At 37.8% G+C, this 10,000-nt stretch overlaps 2 protein-coding genes across 6 annotated transcripts in view; one reads left to right on the top strand and one right to left on the bottom strand.

The window, feature by feature from the left end:
* LOC128692966 (thioredoxin domain-containing protein 9) overlaps positions 1 to 2,910 on the bottom strand; it is a 29,931-nt gene extending 27,021 nt beyond the window's left edge. Inside the window, exon 1 of the mRNA XM_053782362.2 lies at positions 2,766 to 2,910. The gene's annotated coding sequence lies outside the window, so the exon portion shown is untranslated. The remainder of the gene's footprint in view (positions 1 to 2,765) is intronic.
* Positions 2,911 to 7,900: 4,990 nt separating this feature from the next.
* The window catches only part of LOC128692964 (uncharacterized), an 18,128-nt gene continuing 16,028 nt past the window's right edge, over positions 7,901 to 10,000 (top strand). For 3 of the 5 annotated variants that reach the window (XM_070092029.1, XM_053782358.2, XM_070092026.1), the window contains exon 1: positions 8,024 to 8,327. The gene's annotated coding sequence lies outside the window, so the exon portion shown is untranslated. Of the gene's footprint in view, positions 8,328 to 10,000 lie in introns of all 5 variants that reach the window. The other 2 variants (XM_070092027.1, XM_070092028.1) reach the window with 2 other exon arrangements.

The following is a 10,000-nucleotide window of genomic DNA, read 5'->3' as shown; positions in this document are numbered from 1 at the left end:
TAATAGTGTTCCTAAAGCTCTTAAGTAACACTGCTGCATGTGAACTGAGATTAGAAGACCCCAATGGAAGTAAGTTGCTTTGTCATGCTTTTTTGGGTTATCCTAGGTAATCTACACATGTGCTGCTATTTATGACAATTATGTAATTGTATTTATTTGTACTCTTATTAATAATAGAGTAAAATATTGCATATTTGAAATTCACCACTCTCTACCTGTCTAAAGTAGTCTTTAACCCTTTGACTGTTTCAGGCCCCTCTCTGAAACTGTCATTTCTATGTCACTCAATTTTTGAAAAAAAAAAATTATTTTTTCTTATGAAATGATAGAGAATCTTTTCCCGATGGTAATGACACCAAAAGTTCGAAATTTGGTCGAAAACTCATGGAATTATGCTCCCGCGAAGTTAGCTGTCTCGGCGACATATGGGTATCGGCGATTTCGCCGACTTTGAGCCCTATTTTCAGCCAATTCCAGTTGACCAAACTCATAGCTATTTCTTTAGAACTCCATTTTATCTATCAGCTGAGTACAAGAAACCTCCCATTTACTAATTTGGACTACCCAAAATGGTGGTCAGAAATTGGCAATTTGGCCAATTTCACACAAACTAAAAAAGATGCCAATTTCAAAATAGGGTCCAGAATAAACAAGGTAGACATTCGTGGCACTAAAATAACATATGCTCTGTTCATTAGTCACATCTCTAGGCCCCTCTTATATTATTATTGCTTTCTATTTTGATTTTTTATTCATACAAAAAAATAAAAAATTTACTGTTATGCAGACTACTGCATTATTGTAAAAATGGTATAAATAATATCAGTGCACTAGTGAAAGAATATTAGACTCCCAAGTTGACGTGTATTGGACGTGTGGTGATTTATTTACTCCTGAACATTGGTAAAAATCGAACATTTCCGCTACTTTGAGCTCAGTTTCAAGGTCGTTTTCATCGTCAAAGTAATGAAAATCATCTCTATTTCTGTAATATGTTTTCTATTTTATCACTTAAGACCATGAAAACGCAAATACAACGATAAATACTATACGAAAATACACCTCAAAGTCGGCGTTTTATTCCAAAAAAACGATCAGAGTTTTTTTTTCTCATTACGCAATGTGTGCTGCAGGATTTTTTTTATGTGGTGCACACTGACCACACAGACCCATTCTCTCACATGTGGGCCTACCAGCTTTCTCCCGCTTGATTTGAAGCCGCTAGAATTATTGAGTATATATACGTCAGAAACATTGGCTCGTAAGACGTATTTATACTTCGAAAACAGTCAAAGGGTTAAATATTAGGTTAAATCTGCCCGAAATGCCCAGCATGATAGTGGCTTTTTTTTGTACCAATCAAATTATGAAATGTAAACACACAATGTAACCTTTGCAAAGAAATAAACTTTTGTTTTGTTTTCATTTTTATGGAGATGAAGGTTCCACTGAAGTGACCCAAGAAAATATTGCCACTGTACTGTGGATGTAACCAGCCGAGGGAAGCTTTTATTTAGGTTTCGTATGTAAGTTTATTTTTTACACTGGTGTTATATAGCATATTGTATAGAAATAAAGCAAAATCCATAGGATGATCTCGTTAAGTTACAAGTAAGTTTATTCAGGTATAGTTACACATAAATAGTTACATAAATTATTATACACAGCAGCTTATGTGTAGATTACCTAGGATAACTGAAAAGTCAAAGGGTTTTATTTCCATTGGGGTCCTTGTAATATATTAATAATAATAATAACAATATCTTTGTTTCTACAGGTACATGTACAAGGTATACAGTCCTAGCTGACAACAATGACATACTACTATATAGAAAGTCCCTTGTTATGCTCCGCATTTCGGGCAAATTAGGTCAGTGTCCCAGGATGCGACCCACACCAGTCGACTAACACCCAGGTACCCATTTTACTGATGGGGAACATAGACAACAGGTGGAAAGAAACATGTCCAATGTTTCTACTCTTATGCAGAGCATTTTGGTCAAATTAGGTCCATTTTGTCCCAGGATGCAACCCACACCTGTCAACTAACACCCAGGTATCTATTTTACTAATGAGTAAACAGGAAAATATCTTTGCCTTTGATATACCTTTGAAGAGTTTCGAGTTTCACTACTCTCGGGGCTCGGCCATGGGCCAGGCTCGTCTGGTGCTTGTGTGTTGTAAGGAAACACGTCCTAATGTTTCCACCCATACCGGGGATCAATCCATGGACCTCAGTGTGTGTTCTGAGTGCGCTACCAATTGAACTATGTAAAAATCGGTTACAATAAAGGGGTATATACTAGGAATAAGATAAATTGAGTTATTTACATTAATATTAAAAAGAAGTTTGGATGTTATTCGTACATAACGTCAAAGTGCTGGGTAACGAACAAATATTGATGTTTTAATATGTTAATACCTGGAGACCTAGAATATACCTGAAGAGGGTTTCGGGGGTCAACGCCCCCGCGGCCCGGTCTGTGGAGAATGTAATTAAGTTAGGCTTGGTTATTTAAGTTAGTAGTGCTATTTCCTCCTTGATAAACTTAATTACATACGTCAGTCTTTCATTATCTCGCTACCTCGAATTCCAAGTATCCGCCCTTAAAAAGAAAAATTAACAACTGGTTTCTCTTAGGCTTCGTTACCAAGATAACGACTCTAAAGTCTAATCATACTTTTAACAAAACACCAAGCAGTTATAAATGATCGAAAACTATCTGAATAATAGTCACATAATAGAGGAAAAAGCAGGTTTTTACTTGAATAAAGCAGCGACGAGGTGTGCCACCGCTGACTCACGTTGTTACAGGTTTTGTGGGTCACCAAAACTTAACATCTTGTTGAAAATTTTGTAAAATACAGAAAAGTTGAAAATTAAGACGCCTGTGCAACAGTTGGGTATCTTTATCGATGAAACGTTTCGCCTACACAGTAGGCTTCTTCAGTCAAATACAAAGGCAGCAGCAGAAATAAAGATGATGTAACCAGTCCATCAATCTTGGAGAAAAGGACCCCAATGGATATAAGTCATTCTGACTTTTTTGGGTTATCCCAGGTTCTTTACACATATGCTGCTATGTATGATAATCTATGTAATTGTATTTGTGTATACCTGAATAAACTTACTTATTCAGCTCCATCTAGCTGAACTCTTCTCTAGGCTGAAGGACTGACCACCTCAAATACATTTTCTCCAAGGTTGATGGACTAATTACATCATCTTTATTTCATTTCTTCTGCTGCCTTAGCATTTGACTAAAGAAGCCTACTGTGTAGGCGAAACGTTTCAGTTAGTTAGTTTAATATGTTTATTATGCACCCCATACCCATCCTGTGGGCGGTAGTCAAAAGATTACAGAGGTACATAATTGGTCCAGGGACTGGACTCCAAAGTTTTGATAGCTGAGCAAGTTACAAAGGTAATGAACTAGATCTGGGCATAATCATGACCAAGTTACAAAGGTAATGAGCTCCAGGTAGAGCTGGTCACACTCATGAATAATTGCAAAGGTAATGAATCATAAACACATTAATCATGAGAATTTACAAAGGTAATGAGCTCCAGGTAGAGCTGGTCACAATCATGACAAGTTTCAAAGGTAATGAATGATAAACACGTTATCACATGATTACAATCATAGACAAATTACAGAGTAATGAGCAGTTAACAAACATAGCAGGGAATTCATCCATTTCCCCAACAACAGATGTTGCTAGGTGCCTGTCTCTCCTCGGCAGACAGCCATTGCAAACAGCAGCAAGTTGCCCCGGGATCTGCTGCTTGCACGAGCACCATCGACCCTCCCCAAGAGGTCCAAGAAGCCAGTGGCTCCGTTAGCAGCCCGATGGAGAGCTGTCCTAGGGACATGGCAACGTCCTGGTGGACGCCAAGTTGACTGAAGATCCCAGGCCCTCGTGTGCACGGATGTTAAAGCTTGAGGAACTGAGTACACACTGCCTGTGGCACACCTGACAGCTGCCTCGCGGTCGAACTCCACGATGCTGTCCCTGTGGTGGAAGTTCCTGTGAGCCCGGCACTCCCTGCAGTGCCATCGCTGACATCGTGGGTTAGGGGAGAAGTACCCTCTATAGATGGGGTGGCGCTGGGAAACGTTTCATGGATAAAGATACCCAACTGTTGCACATGTGTCTTAACCTTCAACTTACATACATCTTATTGAGCCATGTTTCCCAGTCTCTGGGAAAGAATAATGATGAAAAGCAAACTTTAGGAGTGATCAGATATTTTTTTCGAGACTATTTCTGTCTGACAAAGACCCATTGCTACCGCTCAAAGAATGAGCATGGAGTGCAACGTAAACTAGCCTCTCAGGCGGCACAACTTAAGAAGAAAAAGTATGGTTTACAATTGATTAAGGAAAAGGTGACATTATTGACCAACTTTATAGAAAGCCCCTGGTTATGCACAGCATCTCTGGCAGCCTTGGAATAAATTTTTAATATTACTGTATTTTTATTGCAGAAGTATTAGTAAAACAATTTGCTATAACGTTCGTGGGGTTATTACAAATGTTGGTCAAATACAATTCAATTCAATTCAAGTTTATTCTCTATAAGGGTTACAATGTGGGGTTTACAGGTTTTGGGTATTGTGTGGTTTACATGTTATAGAATACTAATTACAGAGGAGGCCACTAGGACACCTAGCATGGCTAGGCATTTCGGGCAGACTTAGATTAATTCATAACATTAAATCCTTACAGATTATGGTATTAAGGCTAAGTGACTACATCATAATTTGTGAGTTTAGCAATGTGAATGCTTTTGTTTTGGCACAATACAAAGTGTCTATATTGGAGTATCACAGGCAAACTTATGACTAGTTAGGATTTATTATTTTAAGATTAAGATTAGTATTTCTGGGTTTATAGTCAGTGGGTGAGTGAGTGTAATTGTGAACCACCAGGTGGTTATCATGTAGTTAGTTGTCGGGGTGTATCAGGGAGATAAGATGTTTTCTAACTGTAGTTTTGAAAGTGATGAATGTGTCTGCAGTTCTAGAGTTTTCGGGTAGGGTGTTCCAGATTTTAGGTCCTTTGAAATACATTGAATTTTTGTAAAGGTTTAGTCGAACACGGGGAATGTCATAGAGATGTTTGTGTCTGGTGTTATGCCTGTGGATCCTGTCACAACTATCAAGAAAGTGTTCTAGGTCAAGGTTAATATTGGAATTTAAGGTCCTGTAGATATAGATTGCACAGTAGCAAGTGTGGATGTTCTGAACAGGGAGTAAGTTTAGATCTATGAAGAGTGGGGGGGGGGGTATTGCCAGGGATGGGATTTAGTGATTATTCTTACTGCGGCTTTTTGTTGGGTTATTATTGGCTTTAGGTGTGTTGCTGCAGTTGAACCCCAAGCACAGATAGCATAGGTGAGGTATGGATATATAAGTGAATGGTATAATGTGAGAAGGGCAGTTTGCGGCACGTAGTATCGTATCTTGGAGAGGATCCCCACCGTGTTGGATACTTTTTTTATGTGTTGGATATGGGTGCTGAAATTTAGGTTGTTGTCGAGGTATAGGCCAAGGAATTTGCCCTCATTATGTCTGGCAATTAGAGTGTTTTCGATATTAATGTTAAGTTGCGCAACACCTGCTCTGCTACCAAACATAATATAGTAGGGTTTGTCAGTGTTAAGTGTAAGTTTATTGGCTGTCATCCAAGTCGATATTTTGAGCAGCTCCTCGTTAACAATGGTGTTGAGGGTGGCAAGATTAGGGTGGGAGATGACATAAGTCGTGTCGTCAGCAAAGAGAATGGGTTTCAGGTGTTGGGATATGTTTGGAAGATCATAGATGTAAAAGAGGAATTGCAACTGATGTAAATGATGCATTGATGTAAATGAGGAATTGCAACTACTGATCTAAACTTCAGTATTACTTCACAGAACATGCAATAAACTGAAGGCCCAGAGAATTCATAGAATCTCTGTCAAAATTTAGCCTATATTATGCTTAAAATTTGCTCAGTTAATTCATAATAAAAATCGCAATAATGAGGTATAATTGTCAAATTTAGAAGAGTGAGTGATATTAGTTACTTGAATTACCATACAAAATATGAGATGCCAATGCCTAAAGCTGTGCAGGAAGCGGGAAGGGAACAATACCCGTTCAAAATAGTAAAGGGAACAAAAGTTCCTATTAAAGTCAAGTGAACCACACGGTTCACAACTGGTAAGGCCAGACGACCACTTTCAATTGAGCCAGCAACTGGCTTACCCAAGGCCTTAGAAATCCGCAGAGTGGGTTATAAAACAATCTGATGTATGGCGAGCTGACAAATTTCCTAGCCAGGCTATACATGATGAGGACAAGCGTCCAGTGAAGTGAAAATTTGTCACCCATGCTCAGAACCAGGTAGTGCGAGACGCCCTAACTCCATCAATGGCGACCCTGAAGTCCTCTTTACTCACAGCTGCACCGCTATAGAATAGTTGCTGGTGTTAGATATAAGTAAGTAAGTAAGTAAGTAAGTAAGTTTATTCAGGTATACACAAATACAGTTACATAGAATTATCATACATAGCAGCATATGTGTAGAGAACCTAGGATAACCCCAAAAAGTCAGACAGAGTGACTTATTTCCATTGGCGAGTTTAGCAGCAGTGGTCGATTCTCTTGTTGGTTATAAGGATTGCAACAGTTACAACTATCATTTAGGAGTGAAGCTTTAAACCCGAAAAATCGTATAGAGCCTAGTGTTTCGCTCCGTTATTAGGCAGTGGGGTTGTGACAGATCATAGAGCCGCGTAGATCCTCCAGTTTTGGTATTTTTGCTGAATATAAAGGCTGTAACATCTCTCTGTGATGTTGTTTATTATAAGAGTTGTAATAAGTTGTGGATCTGCATAAATCCTGCAGAGTTTAATGCTGTTGTTGGGTATTTGGGTTAAGCCAACTTGTGTAACCCTACAAGCAACTGATCTGAATCCTGCATAGTTATTAATGTGATGGAATGCTGCTACTACTACTACTACTATTACTACTACTACTACTACTACTACTACTACTACTACTAATAATAATAATAATAATAATAATAATAATAATAATAATAATAATAATAATAATAATACTTCAGACTCCAATGGAAATAAGTAAGTCACTCTGACTTTTTTGGGTTATCATAGGTTCTTTACACATATGCTGCTATGTATGATAATCTGTGTAACTGTATTTATATATTACTTGAATAAACTTACTGAAGGTGTGGTTACTCGAGAAGCCGCACAGATTCTACCGCAGGAACCTGACATGTTACTGGTGTTGTTAGGTATAATGGTTACAACAGCTCGAGGTGCTGTATCGTCCTTACCACCAAAATCTGTAGAGAAGACACATTTATAGTATTTGCTTCGTGCTGCCCGAAAGGCCAGCTTATTTTGCACTCTAGGCTCATCCTGTGAGCGATAGCTCAATAAAGGGCGAGTGACCTTCGTTGATAAGAATTATCATTATTATACTAATAACGAAACTAATGAACATGATGTTTCTCCCCATCTCACTGACTACCTGCATGTGTAAAATACTGGAAGAGTGTATACACGATTAATACAGAATAAAAAGAACATTTTACCCAATATTAATGGATTCACAAGAGGGAGATGTACAAAATTATGTCGAATTTTTTACTGTATACGGCAACAAAAGGCCTAAATACACGACACTTCTCAATATAGAAAAATGCATTTCATGTTGCAAACAGAGAAGTTACTTTGTATGAACTAACTAGAATGAACAACTGTTAAGTAAGTTCAATTAGGTACAGGTACACGTAAATACCGTTTTCCCGGACAGCAGGTGTCTTCAGGAAACACGCCCCCAGTGTTTCCACCCGTACCGGGATCGAACCACGGACCTCAATGTGTGAGCTACCAACTGAGCTACGAGCCACTTCCATGGTCCAAAGCTATATTTATACATAGTTACACCACTGGAATTTCCTGGCTTACGTATCGTACACGATGCATACTTACCCATAGTCACCACTCAGTCAAGGGAGGAGTGAAGTGGAAGTGAGTTGTGCGTCCCTCCAGTGTAGTTAAAAATGGCAGAATATAACTATATATGCATAACACTCCTGTGAAGATTGGTAACTCTTTGGGATAATATTCTTAGGTTATTTCTAGATGACTACACAAGTTACTAGTAGTGAAACAATATATATCAAGCTTGATCACGAGTGCAGGTGAACTTTATTCTGCAATAAGGATTAACTGGATGTGTCATGCAGTTTGAGTTAATATCAACAGACGTCACATAGCATCTGGAGCCATGTGTACATAGCATAAACACGGTGGGTGAAGGATCAAGTGATAGGCTGTATAATTCACTAGGAAAAAAATGTGAAGCAGAATGCATAGTCATAGATGAGTGAATGTGGAGCTTAATGTCATAATGCCACATGCCTCGTTTTTGTCGATAGCTTCATCCTGACCTCGGGTATGGATACCAGGGGGTCGTCAGCCAAAAAAAAAAAAATGTTATTTTAACATGGCCCCTGTATGGGTGGTAGTTCATAAAGGAAGTTTTGATTTGGTATCTTGTGTGACGACATATCCCAGCTCGCCTTAATGGCTGCACTTTTTTTTTCTTCTCTCCGAATGTACAGAAAGTTTCGTCTGTCATGTTAGTGTGTTGCAATGCACAATCATCTTATGCAACATGTGCATTAACTTTTGATACATTTACTTTAATGTCTGATAGTACATTGTGTCTCTTCAAATTCTTTCTATATGCAATGCTTTAGAGGTTTCTCCTACCAATGACTGAACGAAATGTAACGTGTGTGAGTGATGTTATTTATAGAAGTTTGTGTTGCTATGACGAGGTGTTTCCCAGAGTTGCGTCCTCGTCACGTACGTTTTATTCAGTCAGATTCATTACAGAAGATTTTTACAGTTGCCTGATACAGCAACCTGTGTAAATTAACCCAAGGTAACCGAATAAAGCCAAAGTGTAACTTAATTCCTTGTACTGAAGTGAAGACTACATACACTGAGAAGTATATCCGTCAGGGTATATACTTATAATAATAATAATTAATAATAATAATAATAATAAAAATCTTTATTTCTACAAGTACATGTATAATGTATACAGGCCTAATTACATCAATGACATACTATTATACAGACAGCCCCTTGTTATGCAGAACAAAGAAACAAAAATGATAAAAAATTATTTCTTTGCAAAGGTTACTGTGGAAAATTGCATTTATCTGAATGTATCATTATTTACATAACAATAAATGAACATAGATAATTATTATTCATCAGTTAGACAAGTAGGATTTGGGACACCTAGGTCGCAAAAAAATGTCCCCTTTCGATACCTACCACTGTCATATCCACAAGTTGCTCTGGACCTATTAATTAAATGAAATATACATCACCAGGAATGCTGGTAAATATATAAATTTGTGGACTGTATATTAAAATTAAAAAAAGGATTATATATATATACACACATTTACATAACAGAAGGAAAACATCTTAATATCACTCACCAATTTGACTGGAAATCAAGGTGTATCATACTCAGAAAAACTCTGTCTATACATGAAAATAACAACTGGCCAGAGTTATAACATAACAGACTTATCTGAGGTTCCTGGAGCTGTCTTGTCCAGTCGCCTGATAGCTCAAGTTATGCAGGAATGCACATCTAACAATTTCGCCTCCTATTTGAAAGGTGTCAGCCCAATTTTAACCTCTAGAACATGAAAATTCCTTCCCATTTCACTAACATTGTATCCAATTCAAATTAACAATGGCGACTGTCCTTCTTTTAAAAATACACTTTTATTAAATACAATATAGGGCATCTATTTACCTATAAATTACCGTATTTCCGGAAAATATACAGTATTTTCCACAGTTACAATATATAATTACAATTTTAATTTGTTAAGTACAAACAAAGTCACTATCATGCCGGGGTATATCAGGCAGACTAATCTTAATACTT

The sequence above is a fragment of the Cherax quadricarinatus genome, chromosome 38, assembly GCF_038502225.1.
Source record: "Cherax quadricarinatus isolate ZL_2023a chromosome 38, ASM3850222v1, whole genome shotgun sequence".
NCBI classification, from domain to species: Eukaryota; Metazoa; Arthropoda; class Malacostraca; order Decapoda; family Parastacidae; genus Cherax; species Cherax quadricarinatus.
The sequence above is the reverse complement of the archived record's forward strand: the minus strand, read 5'-3'. Positions and strand labels throughout refer to the sequence as shown.